Raw genomic sequence first — 19,261 nt, forward strand, 5'->3', positions numbered from 1 at the left:
ATAGTCACCTGGAATGCATTTCTTAAAAGTTAATTTGTGGAATTTCTTTCCTTCTTAATGCATTTGAGCAAATCAGTTGTGTTGTAACAAAGTAGGGTGGTATATAGAAGATAGCCCTATTTGGTAAAATACCAAATTCATATTATGGCAAGAACAGCTCAAATAAGCAATGAGAAATGACAGTCCATCACTCCTTTAAGACATGAAGGTCAGTCTATATGGAACATTTCAAGAACTTTGAAAGTTCTTCAAGTGCAGTCGCAAAAACCATCAAGCGCTATGATGAAACTGGCTCTCATGAGGACCGTCAACAGGAAAGGAAGACCCAGAGTTACCTCTGCTGCAGAGGATACGTTCATTAGAATTACCAGCCTCAGAAATTGCAGCCCAAATAAATGCTTCACAGACTTCACGTAACAGACACATCTCAGCATCAACTGTTCAGGGGAGATTGTGTGAATCAGGCCTTCATGGTCATATTGCTGCAAAGAAACCACCACAAAAGGACACCAGAAAAAGAAGAGACTTTCTTTGGCCAAGAAATACGAACAATGGACCGGTGGAAATTTGTCTTTTGGTCTGGAGTCCAAATTGAGATTTTTGGTTCCAACCACCATGTCTTTGTGAGACACAGCGTGGGTGAACAGATGATCTCCACATGTGTGGTTCCCACCATAAACTATGGAGGAGGAGGTGTGAAGGTGCTTTGCTAGTGGTTAGAGCATTGGACTAGTAACCGAAAGGTTGCAAGTTCAAATCCCCGAGCTGACAAGGTACAACATCTGTCGTTCTGCCCCTGAACAGGCAGTTAACCCACTGTTCCTAGGCCGTCATTGAAAATAAGAATTTGTTCTTAACTGACTTGCCTAGTAAAATAAAGGTAAAAAAAAAAAAAAAAAAAAAATAGTCAGGTAGCCATTTTAATAATTGTTCAGCAGTCTTATGGCTTGGGGGTAGAAGCTGTTAAGGAGCCTTTTGGTCCTAGTCTTGGCGCTCTGGTACCGCTTGCCGTGTGGTAGCAGAGAGAACAGTCTATGACTTGGGTGACTGGAGTGTCTGACCATTTTTGGACCTTTCCTCTGACACCGCCTATTATATAGGTCCTGGATGGCAGAAAGCTTGGCCCCAGTGAAGTACTGCACTACCCTCTGTAGTGACTGCCGAGCAGTTGCCATACCAGGCGGTGATGCAACCGGTCAGGATGTTCTCGATGGTGCAGCTGTAGAACTTTTTGAGGATCTGGGGACCCATGCAAAATCTTTTTAGTCTCCTGAGGGTGAAAAGGTGTTGCCGTGTCCTCTTCACGGCTGTCTTGGTGAGTTTGGACCATGATAATTCATTGGTGATGCGGACACATGTCAACTTGAAACTCTCAACCCGCTCCACTACAGCAGTGTCGATGTTCAGCCTACCTTTTCCTGTAGTCCACGCTCAGCTCCTTTGTCTTGCTCACATTGAGGGAGAGGTTGTTGTCCTGGACCCACACTGCCAGGTCTCTGACCTCCTCCCTGTAGGCTCCTCCCTGTAAGTTGTGTCATTAGGAAACTTAATGACGGTGTTGGAATCGTGTTTCGCCATGCAGTCGTGGGTGAACAGGGAGTACAGTAGGTGACTAAGTACACACCCCTGAGGGGCCCCAGTGTTGAGGATGAGCGTGGCAGATGTGTTGTTACCTACCCTTACCACCTGGGGGTGGCCCTTCAGGAAGTCCAGGATCCAGTTTCAGAGGGAGGTGTTTAGTCCCAGGGTCCTTAGCTTAGTGATGAACTTGGTGAGCACTATGGTGTTGAACGCTGAGCTGTAGTCAATGAACAGCATTCTCACATAGGTGTTCCTTTTGTCCAGGTGGGAAAGGGCAGTGTGGAATGTGATTGAGATTGCATCATCTGTGGATCTGTTGGGACAGTATGCAAGTTGGAGTGGGTCTAGGATATCCGCGAGGATGCTGTTTATGTGAGCCATGACCAGCCTTTCAAAGCACTTCATGGCTACCGACGTGAGTGCTACGGGGCGGTAATAATTCTAGGCAGGTTACTTTCGGTTTCTTGGGCACAGGGACTATGGTGGTCTGCTTGAAACATGTAGGTATTACAGACAGGTATTACAGGTCAGGGAGAGGTTGAAAATGTCAGTGTAGACACTTGCCATTTGGTACGCGCATGCCTTGAGTGCACGTCATGGTAAACCGTCTGGCCCTGCAGCTTTGTGAATGTTGCCCTGTTTAAAGGTCTTGCTCACATCGGCTACCAAGAGCGTTATCACAAAGTCGTCCAGAACAACTGGTAGTCTCGTGCATTCTTCAGTGTTGCTTGCCTCGAAGCGAGCATTAAAAGGCATTTAGCTTGTCTGGTAGACTCACGTCACTGGGCAGCTCGAATCTGGGATGTGTGTGGAGTAAAGGTGGTCTAGAGTTTTTTCCCTCTGGTTGCACATGTGACATGCTGGTAAAATTGGGTAAAACTGAATTTAAGTTTGCCTGCATTAACGTCCCCGGCCACTAGGAGCGCCGCTTCTGGATGAGCATGTTCTTCTTTGCTTATGGCCTTATAGAGTTGGTTGAGTGAGCTCTTCGTGCCAGCATCGGTCTGTGGTGGTAAATAGATGGCTACGAACAATACAGATGAGAACTCTCTTGGTAGGTAGTGTGGTCTATAGCTTATCATAAAGTAGAATACCTCAGGTGAGCAATACCTTGAGACTTCTTTAATATTAGACATCGTGCACCAGCTGATATTGACAAATACACACACACCCCCACCCCTCATCTTACCAGACGTAGCTTCTCTGTTCTGCCAGTGCATGGAAAATCCCGCCAGCTCTGTATTATCTGTGTCGTTGTTTAGCCATGACTCGGTGAAACATAAGATATATTACAGTTTTTAATGTCCTGTTGGTAGAATAATCTTGATCGTAGGTCATAGATTTTGTTTTCCAATGATTGCACGTTAGCCAATAGAACGGATGGCAGTGGAAGCCTACGAATTCTCCACCCCCTTTTTCTACATATTTTCATCACGCAAATGACGGGGATTTGGGCCTGTTACTGGGAAAGCAGTATATCCTTCCCGTTAGACTCGTTAAAGAAAAATTATTCTTCCAGGTCGAGCTAAGTAATCGCTGTTCTGATGTCTAGAAGTTACTTTCGGTCATAAGAGACGGTAGATGCAACATTATGTACAAAATACGTTTAAAAAGTAGGTTACAAACAACGCGAAAGAATGAACAAAATAGCAGTTGGTTAGGAGCAAGTAAAACGTCAGCCATCCCCTCCGGCGCCATTATACGTAAAGCCTCCTTCAAGACGATTGGAAAAGCATTCCAGGTGAAGCCTATTGAGAGAATGCAAAGCTGTCATCAGCTGTCATCAAGGCAAAGGGTGGCTATTTGTAGAATATAAAATATATTTGGATTTGTTTAACACTTTTTTTGGTTACCTTTTCATAGTTTTGATGTCTTCACTATTATTCAAAAATGTAGAGAATAGTAACAATAAAGAAAAACCCTTGAATCAGTAGGTGTTCTAAAACCTTTGACCGGTAATGTATATGTATAAAGGAATAGAAGCTTATGCCTAACCTCAGAGAGATATGATGGCGGCATGCTATGACACCAACATGCATTTCCTTGTTAGAGATCTACTGCGTCTGCTACAGAGGTTTATACAACGGGTGAGTCTAAATCTGAATAAAACGGCATTCCAGCCGGTGTCTATTCCACAAGTTACCACCAGCTAAATCTATGACGTTAAAATGCCTATTTACTCTGTTCCATCTGACTGCGCAATCCACTGTCTCTTCAGCTCAGCCAGGCAATTTATAAACATGATCTCCACTATAAAAAGTGTCTCGACATTATCGCATATTTCTTTTAGACTAACATTTCATTTCATTTTCAGCAGAGATTTGTATAAACCTTGCGGTCTATTTCGCCGGCATTTGCAACATTGTTTCAATATTCAAATTCAATCTTTTCTGGCTGGGGCTTTTCCCAGCCAGTCGAAATCATGAATCAGCATAATTTGTATGGATATATACAAAGAACTATCAATAGAAAACAGGTCAAACGAAACAAAGTGCAGCTAGTTTGCAGTCTTTCCAGCTTCAATTTAAAGTGATTGTGTTAGCTGTGTTGTTGCCTATTTCCTCTGAAACCGTGTCCTGACGAGTGAGCACATTTTCTACGCCAGACCAAATCGCTCATCATTAGCTCATTGTTATGGGTGTATTCAAATAAATGTCCCTAGAAAACAACTTAAGCAAACGCAGCTGCACTGTTTGACGTGACTGTAAGTTAGCCGTAGTTGGCTAGCTAGCAAGTAAGGGATAAGAACGTTGCCAGCCAGTATGGCTATGGAACGTTTAGAACGAACGACTGGGTCGTGTCCATAGATACAGAACAAAAAGACTGAACGACTGGATCTCTGGCACCTCAACCAATAGAATGAATTACCATTTTTGTGGAAGGATGAATTAGTATGAATTAATCAAAATAGCGTTTTTAAATGAAAATATGTAAATCAATATTTGAATATGGTAACCCGTTGTATAAAAGCAATAATGCCCTCAAAGCCGGTGTTTGGAGGATATATTGGCACCGTTTGACAACACCAATATATCTTCCAAACACCGGCTTCTCTGGCATTATCACAAAATTAGAAGTACAAAAGTAGGGTTATTTGTACATTTTCAACTAATATTTTGAATAAAGAGAAGCATTATATTGTTAGACTACAGGAATAACTCTGGTAGGCCTGAAACATTCTTCCTCACCTCAAGTTCAACTGTCGGAGTCAGTTGGAGAGCCGTGGCTCACTGCCTTCATATCATAGGCCTGCAGTAGCTAAAGCTTAATAACGGTCATACCATACCAAACGTTTCTAAACCTAATTAGTGTACTATCCAAAGTAAGTCAAGCCATTGTTTATAGGGAAAATACGAGCAGTAGTTGTATGAATGATGTTGATGTATAGTGCAGTGCCCTGTACCTGTCTGAAGCGTTTGAGGTGGAGTATGAGGATGTCAGGCAGGGTCCAGAGGCTCAACTTGATGCTGCCCTGCTGTAGCTGCTTGCAGTGTGGACAGCGCCAGGCATCATCTGGAGCTAGCTGAAACACACAGAGCAGAGCTCTCAAACACACACACATAAATTCATGTGCACACGCGTGCGCACACACACCTGTTCCTCTCTGGTGTAGAGCTGAAAGCACTGGGCGAGGGAGCATGACTGAGGCTGCAGGTGTCCGTCTTTCTGTTGGCGTACACACACACACACACACCTGTTCCTCTCTGGTGTAGAGCTGAAAGGACTGGGCGAGGGAGCATGAATGAGGCTGCAGGTGTCCGTCTTTCTGGTGGCGTACACTCTCAGCATCTGGGATGTATTCATCCTCAGTCCGCTTGAACAGACTGTAGTCAGACACAGCAAATAAACAGCACAAGTCAACACAGAGGTCACACAACAAGCTTCAAAGGAAAACCATGAAAGTCATTAAATTGTGTTGACAATCAGAAACAAGGAAAACTTCTGAGACCTGAATCACAACAATGGCTTTGAATTTACATTCTTGTCAAACAGCAAAATATTTTTTCTTTAAGTATGAATGTCTGCTAGTCATTGCTGAATGTGTGCACTGTATCAAGATGACAGAGGTGCCTGGCCCGCCATAAGGAAACGCAAGAGCGCAATGAGCCTAGTAAACCCCCGGCCCAACCCTCCCCTAACCCAGACGCTGGGCCAATTGTGTGCCGCCCAATGGGCCTCCCGATCACAGCCGGTTGTGATACAGCCCGGGATCGAACCCGGGTATGTAGTGATGCCTCTAGCACTGCAATGCAATGCAATGCCTTTAACTGCTGCGGCACTCGGGAGGCCCTGGTAAGAAGTATTTTTAATTCTGGTGCAACACAAACATTCAAAGTTCCTCCATAGAAGCCACTCCTCCGTAGGGAGCGTGTAATTCTGTGGGCCTAATTCAGGTAATGCATGTCATAAGACGCACTGCGCTTCAAGCCAACTGTCCTCCAGCACTCTCTCTCGCTCTCTCCCCACCCGCAAAATGTCTGTCACATCTCTCGCCCTAGCTACACTTGTCTATCCATCGCACGAGTAAACAATTAGCCCTCTGCATAGCAAGCTGCTCTATTCGCACTGACTGGTGAAGTCATTTACTGAGCTAAATGTAAAAAATAAATACAAATGCTTTCACAGGTTAAAAAAAATTAACTTTATTTTTGATGGTCGGAACAGTTGAATGGAACATATTTTGGGGGGGGAGTTCTGTTCAGAACAAAACGAGTGAGAAATTATTTTGGTTCCAACCTATGTTTTTTCCCCATTACACTTACTAGTCTTTTGTCTCTTTGTCCCACTCCACCACAATCTTGTTAGCCTTGTGGTCAAACATTCAATGACGTGTTCAATCTTTCAGTGTGCTTATCCTTTTGTTCAAACCTTCCATGGTTTTTGAAATGTTCTAAACCTTCTGGGTTGTTGTTCAATACGTGGCATGCCCTGTTTTCCACATTGAGCTGTCATAGGGCTCAAAGATAATGTTGCATTGACTTCCTATTGAACCACTGTTTGTCTGCAGAGCGTACAAATCTTGCGGTCCGGGAGGCCCCCCACATGTCAAGATTGTGGTGGAGTGGGACAAAGAGACATAGACAAGGTAAAGAACATGATTTGTCACATTTAACATGACTATATCAAATTAGTTTTAATCTACACTATATGAACATGCTCCGAATATCTTATCATCCTGGTGCTATTTTTGAATGTTGAATTTTGAAATCTTGAGGAGTTGTTTCGTGTACCTGCGTCCCTGCTGTCCAGCACAAGCTCTATTACACACAAGCAAAATGATCTTGTCATCCCCACTGTTCTTATTGGGGCTCGGAGGGGGAATCCTGTTGTTGTCTGTCCCATACTTTATGTTGTTCTGGTTCAGATTAGCATGGGGACTTCCTAAAACACATTACAGTAAATAAATGTATACACAGCACTAGATGAACAAACTGAGTTCTATATCGAACATATCTAAGCCTGGGTTAAAGTCATTGAAAGATACACATTTGCTGTTAATCATTGCAATATGTCAGATTCTGGAATACGGACGCATATCCATATACCCATTTTTTATTGATCTCATTGAACATTTTCCAAAAGACACTGCATACGAATCAGTGAGGGTGAACATTATATTTACAAAAGTATGTGGACATCCCTTCAAATTACTGAATTTGGCCATTTCAGCCACAGCCGTTGCTGACAGGTGTATGAAATAAAGCACACCGCCATGCAATCTCCATAGACAAACATTGGCAGTAGAATGGCCTTACTGAAGAGCTCAGTGACTTTCAACGTGTCACCATCATAAGAGGCCACCTTTCCAACAAGTCAGTTCTTCAAATTTCTGCCCTGCTAGAGCTGCTCCAGTCAACTGTAAGTGCTGTTGTTGTGAAATGGAAAAGTATCGGCGCAACAACGTCTCAGCCGCGAAGTGGTAGGCCACACAAGCTCACAGAACAGGACCGCAGAGTGCTGAAATGCATAGTGCGTAAAAATCTGTCCTCGGTTTCAATACTCACTACCAAGTTACAAACTGCCTCTGGAAGCAACGTCCGCACAAGAACGGTTAGTCGGGAGCTTCATGAAATGGGTTTCCATGGCCGAGCAGCCACTCACAAGCCTAATATCACCATGCGCAATGCCAATCATCGGTTCGAGTGGTGTAAAGCTTGCCGTCATTGGAATCTGGAGCAGTGGAAAAGCGTTCTCTGGAGTGATGAATCACACTTCACCATCTGGCAGTCTGACAGAAGAATCTGGCTTTGGCAGACGCCAAGAGAATGCTATCTGCCCGAATGCATAGTGCCAACTGTAAAGTTTGGTGGAGGAATGATCCGGTGACGTTTTTCATGGTTTGGGCTAGGCCCCTTAGTTTCAGTGAAGGGAAATCTTAATGCTACAGCATTCAATGACATTCTGGATGATTCTGTGCTTCCAACTTTGTGGCAACAATTTGGGGAAGGCCCTTTCCTGTTTCAGCATGAACGTGCACAAAGCGAGGTCCATACAGAAATGGTTTGTCGAGATCTGTGTGGAAGAACATGACTGGCCTGCACAGAGCCCTGACCTCAACCCCATCAAACACCTTTGGGATGAATTGTAATGCTGACTGCGAGCCAGGCCTAATTGCCCAACATCAGTGCCCTACCTCAATAATGCTCTCGTGGCTGAATGGAAGCAAGACCCCGCAGGTTCCAACATCTAGTGGAAAGCCTTCCCAGAAGAGTGGAGGCTGTTATAGCAGCAAAGGGGAACCAACTCCATATTAATGCCTATGATTTTGGAATTAGATGTTCAACGAGCAGGTGTCCACATATTTTTGGTCATGTAGTATAGGTTTAGACATGATTAGATGAGACATGATCCGGATTAGACACGATTTCCAATGAAATCCTATGTTAATCTATTTGTAATCTAATCTACAGTCTTAATACGTCCTGGAGCTAATACAACACACAGCTAAACTGATTTACGTGGAATCAAAACCTGAAGTCATACCCCGCTTTGAGCGGATCTGCTCTGGTCTAAAGAGGTCAGGTGTTTCAAATGGAGTCACTCTCTTGAATGATCTCAAGGTCGTCATCGTCATCACAAACTTTTGTTTCGTTTGACCTGTTTTCTATTGAACTGCAGGGCCCTCTTCGACACGACATTCTGGAGCACAAAAATTAAATGGTAAGAGTTAAGGGTTATAAGTTAATATCAGACATAAAATCATTTTAGGTGGATTTTTTTTAAGTCTTCAAATTGATACATTTATTTAATTTTTTATTTAACTAGGCAAGTCAGTTAAGAACAAATTCTTATTTACAATGACGGCCTACCAAAAGGCCTCCTGCGGGGACGTGGGCTGGGATTAAAAATAAAAACCACATATAAATATAGGACAAAACACATCACAACAAGAGAAACACCACAACACTACATAAAGAGAGACCTAAAGACAATAACATAGCAAGGCAGCAACACAACATGGTAGAAGCACAAAACATGATACAAACATTATTGGGCACAGATAACAGCACAAAGGGCAAGAAGGTAGAGACAACAATACATCACACAAAGCAGCCCCAACTGTCAGTAAGAGTGTCCATGATTGAATCTTTGAATGAAGAGATTGAGATAAAACTGTCCAGTTTGAGTGTTTGTTGTAGCTCGTTCCAGTCGCTGGCTGCAGTGAACTGAAAAGAGGAGCGACCCAGGGACGTGTGTGCTTTGGGGACCTTTAACAGAATGTGACTGGCAGAACGGGTGTTGTATGTGGAGGATGAGGGCTGCAGTAGATATCTCAGATGGGGAGGAGTGAGGAGTGAGCATCAACCAGTGAGTCTTGCGATGGGTATACAGAGATGACCAGTTCACAGAGGAGTATAGAGTGCAGTGATGTGTCCTTATAAGAAGCATTGGTGGCAAATCTGATGGCCGAATGGTAAAGAGGCACCCTTGGCACCCTTACCTGCCAATCTATAAATGATGTGTCCGTAATCTAGCATGGGTAGGATGGTCATCTGAATCAGGGTTAGTTTGGCAGCTGGGGTGAAAGAGGAGCGATTACAATAGAGAGGAAACCACTAGATTTAACTTTAGCCTGCAGCTTTGATATGTGCTGAGAGAAGTACAGTGCACTGTCGAGCCATACTCCCAAGTACTGGTATGAGGTGACTACCTCAAGCTCTAAACCCTCAGAGGTAGTAATAAACACATGTGGGAGGAGGGGCATTCTTCTTGAAGACCTTTAAGTTTGCAATGAACACATCCTTAACCTGAGCGAAAACCATATTGCATACCCAAGAGAATACTATAGACATCAAGAAAGCCAGTCAGTTGAAGTTATTCCAACACTTTTGATAAACAGGGCAAAATAGAAATAGGCCTATAACAGTTAGGATCAGCTTGATCTCCCCTTTAAATAAAGGGTGAACCGTGGCTGCCTTCCAAGCAATGGGAACCTCCTCAGAGAGGAGAGACAGGTTGAAAAGGTCAGAGATAGGCTTGGTGATGATAGGGGCAGCAAACTTAAAGAAGAAAGGATCTGAACCATCTGACCCAGATGTTTTTTTGGGATCAAGTTTAAGGAGCTCCTTTACCACCTTGGACTCAGGGACTGCCTGCAGGGAGAAACTTTATAGCGGGGCAAGGGAAAAAGAAGGAGAAGCATCGGGGGATAGTCGCATTAGAAGGGGTTGTAGATGAGGAAATGTTGGATGGGCAAGGAGCCATGGCTGAGTCAAATAGGAATCCTGACTTAATGAAGTGGTGAGTAAAGAGCTCAGTCATGTGCTTCTTGTCAGTAACAACCATATCATCAATTTTAAGGGACATCGGCAGCTGTGAGGAGGAGGGTTTATTCTCCAGGTCTTTAACCATTTTCCAGAACTTCTTGGGGTTAGACCCACAGAGAGAACTGCTCCTTAAAGTAACTACCTTTGGCCTTCCGGATAGCCTGAGTGCACTTATTTCTCATTTGCCTGAACGAGAGCCCGTCTGCCTGATTATGCGTGTGCCGAGCCTTTCGCCAAATGCAATTCTTGAGGTGGAGTAACTCTGCAAGATCACGGTCGAACCAGGGGCTGAACCGGTTTTTAATTCTCACTTTCTTGATTGTTTATTAACAATACCACTGAAAATATTTTTTAAAAATAAGGTCCAAACGTCTTCGACAGAGGGGATCAAGCTGATTCTATACCATTTTACAGAGGCCAGTTCAAGAAGGAAGGCTTGCTCATTAAAGTTGTTTTTGCAAGCGTCCTTGACAAATCAGGACAGGTCGTTTCACTGAGCAGCCATTATGAACACAGGCTGTAAAACAGTGATCACTAAGGTCATTACAGAAAACACCAGACTGATACCTATCAGGATATCAGTCTTTTCTAGGTGTTTGGAGTCAAACCTTGTGGGATTGGTAATAATCTGAGAAAGATTTAGGGAGTCCCATTGCATGTCCCTGTTTAGATCACCTAGCAGGACAAATTCAGATTTAGTGTAAGGGTCCAGGAGAGAGCCGAGGACAGGTAGGGTACAGGCCGGTGCTGATGGAGGACGATAACACCCAGCAACAGTCAAGAAAGAGCTATTTGAAAGTTTAATGCTTAAAAACAGCAAAGAATTGGGGCTAGCAACAGTAGGCGGGCCAGGGTGTACATGCACATTTCCAGATATCATTAGCAGTAATACAATCAGGGCACAGCATAGGACAGTGCTGTGCTGTTTTATGACATCTGAATGTGCATCAGATGGCAACAAGATCATATTGTACAGCAATTTCATCAGGTAACATGAATACAAAGCCGGCAAGAGGTGGTTAGAATGGGATGGGAGGCCAAAAGTCTGTGTAACCAATAGAGAGTCAGAGTCAGGAGTGTGGGAACAAACACAGTCTGTCCCACGGTTGGGTAAAGAATGTTTGTAGTCAACAAAATACGCAGGAGTCATGAGGCATATAGCAAAATGCACAAGAAAAAATGTAACATATAATGACTAGGGGCACGCCATTGTAAATTCAGAGTCCCTCGTCCCAACAGTGCATGTGTGCTGGAGGCGAGCGAATGCTCGGGAAAGGGGGGGGGGGGGGGGGTGTGGGGGGGTACCTGTACCAGACAGGGGGAGACAGACCAGGGTAGACGGTGAACAGATCGCCAGGTGGAATCCAAGCAGCAGTGCAGCAGGCAACGGCAGTAGGTGTCACACCCACTTGGGAGAAGCCTTTATTTCTGGAGGCAGATTTCCTGTAGAAAATGCCAGTGGATGGTCTTTGAACAGCTGGAGGGGGCTTCAAAGACTCCTGCCACTTGTTGGGCCCAAAGGCCTCGACACATTATTCTACACCTTAGTGCTAATTGAATTTGTATCTGGTCTGTCCTTGCAAGCCTGGGAGCCTTAACTAAGCATTCAGTCCCCATAAAATAAATCATTGTAATGTACTTTATTTTTATTTTTGTATTTTTTTTCTTGGCTTTCAAAATAGCATCAGATCAAACACTACTCACTCAGTTCCAGGTTGGATGGTGTCCTCAGGTCTCTGCTGTTCGTTTGCTAGAGCACCCTCTGTATAGCTTGGAACAATAAAACCTTGGAAGTAGTAATCTCTCCAGTTAATTTGGATCAAAACGAGAGAAAAAAAGAACTCTGAAAAGACTTTCAGAAAATGACACTTTAATAGCTGGGTGAGTGACAGGTTTAGTCATTGGAGGACACCCCGGTGCGTAGTGACAAAGCCATCATTCCAGGCCAGCTGTAGTCACTAGCTATCAAATGTGACACAAGGTCAATGATGCAACCAGAAGACTGAGCACTGTTCCTCCTAGTAAATCCCTGAGGGAAACTCTTCTCATGTTCAAACCATTAGCACTGGAGCCCCCAGTCAATCCCAGAGGGAAACTCTTCTCATGTTCAAACCATTAGCACTGGAGCCCCCAGTCAATCCCAGAGGGAAACCCTTCTCATGTTCAAACCATTAGCACTGTTCCTCCCAGTAAATCCCAGAGGGAAACTCTTCTCATGGTCAAACCATTAGCACTGGAGCCCCCAGTCAATCCCAGAGGGAAACTCTTCTCATGGTCAAACCATTAGCACTGGAGCCCCCAGTAAATCCCAGAGGGAAACTATTCTCATGTTCAAACCATTAGCACTGTTCCTCCCAGTAAATCCCAGAGGGAAACTCTTCTCATGTTCAAACCATTAGCACTGTTCCTCCCAGTAAATCCCAGAGGGAAACTCATGGTCAAACCATTAGCACTGGAGCCCCAGTCAATCTTCTCATGTTCAAACCATTAGCACTGGAGCCCCCAGTAAATCCCAGAGGGAAACTCTCCCAGAGAAACTCTTGTCATGTTCAAACCATTAGCACTGTTCCTCCCAGTAAATCCCAGAGGGAAACTCTTCTCATGTTCAAACCATTAGCACTGTTCCTCCCAGTAAATCCCAGAGGGAAACTCTTCTCATGGTCAAACCATTAGCACTGTTCCTCCCAGTCAATCCCAGAGGGAAACTCTTCTCATGTTCAAACCATTAGCACTGTTCCTCCCAGTAAATCCCAGAGGGAAACTCTTCTCATGTTCAAACCATTAGCACTGTTCCTCCCAGTAAATCCCAGAGGGAAACTCTTCAAACCATTAGCACTGTTCCTCCCAGTAAATGGTCAAACCATTAGCACTGTTCCTCCCAGTAAATCCCAGAGGGAAACATTAGCACTGTTCTCATGGTCAAACCATTAGCACTGGAGCCCCCAGTCAATCCCAGAGGGAAACTCTTCTCATGGTCAAACCATTAGCACTGATCCTCCCAGTAAATCCCAGAGGGAAACTCTTCTCATGTTCAAACCATTAGCACTGTTCCTCCCAGTAAATCCCAGAGGGAAACTCTTCTCATGTTCAAACCATTAGCACTGTTCCTCCCAGTAATTCCCAGAGGGAAACTCTTCTCATGGTCAAACCATTAGCACTGTTCCTCCCAGTAAATCCCAGAGGGAAACTCTTCTCATGGTCAAACCATTAGCACTGTTCCCCCAGTCAATCCCAGAGGGAAACTCTTCTCATGGTCAAACCATTAGCACTGTTCCTCCCAGTAAATCCCAGAGGGAAACTCTTCTCATGTTCAAACCATTAGCACTGTTCCTCCCAGTAAATCCCAGAGGGAAACTCTTCTCATGGTCAAACCATTAGCACTGAGCCCCCAGTCAATCCCAGAGGGAAACTCTTCTCATGGTCAAACCATTAGCACTGTTCCCCCAGTAAATCCCAGAGGGAAACTCTTCTCATGTTCAAACCATTAGCACTGTTCCTCCCAGTAAATCCCAGAGGGAAACTCTTCTCATGTTCAAACCATTATCACTGTTCCTCCCAGTAAATCCCAGAGGGAAACTCTTCTCATGTTCAAACCATTAGCACTGTTCCTCCCAGTAAATCCCAGAGGGAAACTCTTCTCATGGTCAAACCATTAGCACTGTTCCTCCCAGTAAATCCCAGAGGGAAACTCTTCTCATGGTCAAACCATTAGCACTGGAGCCCCCAGTCAATCCCAGAGGGAAACTCTTCTCATGGTCAAACCATTAGCACTGGAGCCCCCAGTCAATCCCAGAGGGAAACCCTTCTCATGTTCAAACCATTAGCACTGTTCCTCCCAGTAAATCCCAGAGGGAAACTCTTCTCATGGTCAAACCATTAGCACTGGAGCCCCCAGTCAATCCCAGAGGGAAACTCTTCTCATGGTCAAACCATTAGCACTGGAGCCCCCAGTAAATCCCAGAGGGAAACTATTCTCATGTTCAAACCATTAGCACTGTTCCTCCCAGTAAATCCCAGAGGGAAACTCTTCTCATGTTCAAACCATTAGCACCGGAGCCCCCAGTAAATCCCAGAGGGAAACTCTTGTCATGTTCAAACCATTAGCACTGTTCCTCCCAGTAAATCCCAGAGGGAAACTCTTCTCATGTTCAAACCATTAGCACTGTTCCTCCCAGTAAATCCCAGAGGGAAACTCTTCTCATGGTCAAACCATTAGCACTGTTCCTCCCAGTAAATCCCAGAGGGAAACTCTTCTCATGGTCAAACCATTAGCACTGGAGCCCCCAGTCAATCCCAGAGGGAAACTCTTCTCATGGTCAAACCATTAGCACTGATCCTCCCAGTAAATCCCAGAGGGAAACTCTTCTCATGTTCAAACCATTAGCACTGTTCCTCCCAGTAAATCCCAGAGGGAAACTCTTCTCATGTTCAAACCATTAGCACTGTTCCTCCCAGTAAATCCCAGAGGGAAACTCTTCTCATGGTCAAACCATTAGCACTGGAGCCCCCAGTCAATCCCAGAGGGAAACTCTTCTCATGGTCAAACCATTAGCACTGATCCTCCCAGTAAATCCCAGAGGGAAACTCTTCTCATGTTCAAACCATTAGCACTGTTCCTCCCAGTAAATCCCAGAGGGAAACTCTTCTCATGTTCAAACCATTAGCACTGTTCCTCCCAGTAATTCCCAGAGGGAAACTCTTCTCATGGTCAAACCATTAGCACTGTTCCTCCCAGTAAATCCCAGAGGGAAACTCTTCTCATGGTCAAACCATTAGCACTGGAGCCCCCAGTCAATCCCAGAGGGAAACTCTTCTCATGGTCAAACCATTAGCACTGTTCCTCCCAGTAAATCCCAGAGGGAAACTCTTCTCATGTTCAAACCATTAGCACTGTTCCTCCCAGTAAATCCCAGAGGGAAACTCTTCTCATGGTCAAACCATTAGCACTGGAGCCCCCAGTCAATCCCAGAGGGAAACTCTTCTCATGGTCAAACCATTAGCACTGTTCCTCCCAGTAAATCCCAGAGGGAAACTCTTCTCATGTTCAAACCATTAGCACTGTTCCTCCCAGTAAATCCCAGAGGGAAACTCTTCTCATGTTCAAACCATTATCACTGTTCCTCCCAGTAAATCCCAGAGGGAAACTCTTCTCATGTTCAAACCATTAGCACTGTTCCTCCCAGTAAATCCCAGAGGGAAACTCTTCTCATGGTCAAACCATTAGCACTGTTCCTCCCAGTAAATCCCAGAGGGAAACTCTTCTCATGGTCAAACCATTAGCACTGGAGCCCCCAGTCAATCCCAGAGGGAAACTCTTCTCATGGTCAAACCATTAGCACTGTTCCTCCCAGTAAATCCCAGAGGGAAACTCTTCTCATGTTCAAATCATTAGCACTGTTCCTCCCAGTAAATCCCAGAGGGAAACTCTTCTCATGTTCAAATCATTAGCACTGTTCCTCCCAGTAAATCCCAGAGGGAAACTCTTCTCATGGTCAAACCATTAGCACTGTACCTCCCAGTAAATCCCAGAGGGAAACTCTTCTCATGTTCAAACCATTAGCACTGTTCCTCCCAGTAAATCCCAGAGGGACCCTCTTCTCATGGTCAAACCATTAGCACTGGAGCCCCCAGTCAATCCCAGAGGGAAACTCTTCTCATGTTCAAACCATTAGCACTGTTCCTCCCAGTCAATCCCAGAGGGAAACTCTTCTCATGGTCAAACCATTAGCACTGTTCCTCCCAGTAAATCCCAGAGGGAAACTCTTCTCATGGTCAAACCATTAGCACTGTTCCTCCCAGTAAATCCCAGAGGGAAACTCTTCTCATGGTCAAACCATTAGCACTGGAGCCCCCAGTCAATCCCAGAGGGAAACTCTTCTCATGTTCAAACCATTAGCACTGGAGCCCCCAGTCAATCCCAGAGGGAAACTCTTCTCATGGTCAAACCATTAGCACTGTTCCTCCCAGTAAATCCCAGAGGGAAACTCTTCTCATGTTCAAATCATTAGCACTGTTCCTCCCAGTAAATCCCAGAGGGAAACTCTTCTCATGGTCAAACCATTAGCACTGTTCCTCCCAGTAAATCCCAGAGGGAAACTCTTCTCATGGTCAAACGATTAGCACTGTTCCTCCCAGTAAATCCCAGAGGGAAACTCTTCTCATGTTCAAACCATGAGCACTGGAGCCCCCAGCAGTGAAATGCAATAAAAGAGCAAGCAGTCAACCCAAAGCCTCTGTGTGCATATTAAAGGGGAAATGTACAGTAGGTCTAAGATGTGGACTGTATCATTGTATGCCACAGTAAATATTTATTCAGAAAAATAACTTAAGTTAAATGGAGGTTGAGTGCTATTGAGTTCTGGTAAGGTTGTTTAACACATCTGCATAATCTGCCTATGGTATTTAAGTGTAATGCAGTATAATACAGCCGGGGAAACTACTGATATGTAAATACACAATTACATTTGTATAATGGGCCAAATTAGTAAATGACAGTGGTAGTTAGACAATGTATTACTCAATCCTGTCATGGAGATCAAATCAAATCAAATTTATTTATATATTCGTACATCAGCTGATATCTCAAAGTGCTGTACAGAAACCCAGCCTAAAACCCCAAACAGCAAACAATGCAGGTGTAAAAGCACGATGGCTAGGAAAAACTCCCTAGAAAGGCCAAAACCTAGGAAGAAACCTAGAGAGGAACCAGGCTATGTGGGGTGGCCAGTCCTCTTCTGGCTGTGCCGGGTAGAGATTATAACAGAACATGACCAAGATGTTCAAATGTTCATAAATGACCAGCATGGTCGAATAATAGTAAGGCAGAACAGTTGAAACTGGAGCAGCAGCACAGTCAGGTGGACTGGGGACAGCAAGGAGTCATCATGTCAGGTAGTCCTGGGGCACGGTCCTAGGGCTCAGGTCCTCCGAGAGAGAGAAAGAAAGAGAGAATTAGAGAGAGCATATGTGGGGTGGCCAGTCCTCTTCTGGCTGTGCCGGGTGGAGATTATAACAGAACGTGGCCAAGATGTTCAAATGTTCATAAATGACCAGCATGGTTGAATAATAGTAAGGCAGAACAGTTGAAACTGGAGCAGCAGCATGGCCAGGTGGACTGGGGACAGCAAGGAGTCATCATGTCAGGTAGTCCTGGGGCATGGTCCTAGGGCTCAGGTCCTCCGAGAGAGAGAAAGAAAGAGAGAAGGAGAGAATTAGAGAACGCACACTTAGATTCACACAGGACACCGAATAGGACAGGAGAAGTACTCCAGATATAACAAACTGACCCTAGCCCCCCGACACATAAACTAATGCAGCATAAATACTGGAGTCACTCCGCTTACTTCCTGCTGGCCTTGACACTGACTCCTCAGAAACCTCCCCAGCTCCTGGTTGGTCCTCTCCACCTGCCCGTTGGACTGAAGCCGGTACCAGATGTGAGGCTGACCATGACCCCCAGCTTCTCCATAACCGGGACGTGAATTGGGTCGGAGACGATGTCCTTCAGAAGGCCATCGTTCCGGAAGGCCTCATCGGCTGCAGGACTCCTCACCAACTTACATGGACCACCTTTGAGGAGAGAGGTGAGAGGAAAGGCGATGGAGATTAAGTTCTTGATGAAGCGGAGGTAGAAGTTGGCAAGCACCAAAAAGTAGTCCCTTTACGGTGGTTGGGACTGGCCATGACCTGACTGCATCTACCTTCCTCTGCTCCATAACCACTCCCTGCGGGCTGAAACGATATCCCAAGAAGGAGACGGTGGCCTGATGGAGCACATATAGATGGTTCTCCAGGAGGTGTCCCAGGATTACCCGGATGTGGCGAGTTAATACCACCTGACGCCCAGGCATGTCCTGGATCACCTCATTCATGAGTACCTGGAACACCAACGGAGCACTGGCTAATCCAAAAGGCATCCCCAAGGACTCGTAGTGCCCAGACATCGTGGTGAAGGCCAAAGTAAATACACGACCACCTGACGCCCAGGCATGTCCTGGATCACACTGGAAGGAGGTTGCGTGGCAACTTGCAGACTTGTTTTCGAGTTGCTGTGCGTTTTGTTGCCAACCTATTTTGCTACCTGACAACTTTACGGTTTTTACTTTTTAATTACCGTTTATATATATATATATATTTTTTTTTTTTCTCAACTTTTCACTCCGGAAGCTTTATCTGGACACGATTCGTCAGGACCTCCAACAGCCGAAGCTAAGTAGTAACATTAACATGATGCCTTCTAATTGCAGTCGCTGTACTCGCCTTACGGCGAGGATAGCTGTGCTACAAGCCCAGCTTCAGACGCAATCGTTAGGCAAGGGTAATTTCAGTGTAGGAAAGGATGAAACAGCGTCTGTGCCACCATTAAGTACAGATAGTAACGTTAGTATAAATCCCCTGGCACAGTCCCCGCAGCCGGACAACTTTCTCACGGTTTCTGGAAGGAAATGCTGTAGGAACGCTCAACCGGTGTCGCTCATTCAGCCGACAGAAACTTTCAACCGGTTTTCCCCATTAAGCAGCGGGTCGGAGTCAGAGGCCGAGTCTTCTCTGGTCTCTACTCCTCCCGTTACGGGGTCTGAGACGCCGAAGCTTCCCATCATTAACTCTGACAAATTGAAAACTCTAGTCATTGGCGACTCCATTACCCGCAGTATTAGACTTAAAACGAATCATCCAGCGATCATACACTGTTTACCAGGGGGCAGGGCTACCGACGTTAAGGCTAATCTGAAGATGGTGCTGGCTAAAGCTAAAACTGGCGAGTGTAGAGAGTATAGAGATATTGTTATCCACGTTGGCACCAACGATGTTAGGATGAAACAGTCAGAGATCACCAAGCGCAACATAGCTTCTGCGTGTAAATCAGCTAGAAAGATGTGTCGGCATCGAGTAATTGTCTCTGGCCCCCTCCC

General features: G+C 45.1%; 1 pseudogene; it reads right to left on the reverse strand.

The window, feature by feature from the left end:
- Positions 1 to 16,870: 16,870 nt before the first annotated feature.
- The window catches only part of LOC115144343 (conserved oligomeric Golgi complex subunit 7-like), a 28,764-nt pseudogene continuing 26,373 nt past the window's right edge, over positions 16,871 to 19,261 (reverse strand).

The sequence above is a fragment of the Oncorhynchus nerka genome, linkage group LG16, assembly GCF_034236695.1.
Source record: "Oncorhynchus nerka isolate Pitt River linkage group LG16, Oner_Uvic_2.0, whole genome shotgun sequence".
In the NCBI taxonomy this organism is placed as follows: domain Eukaryota; kingdom Metazoa; phylum Chordata; class Actinopteri; order Salmoniformes; family Salmonidae; genus Oncorhynchus; species Oncorhynchus nerka.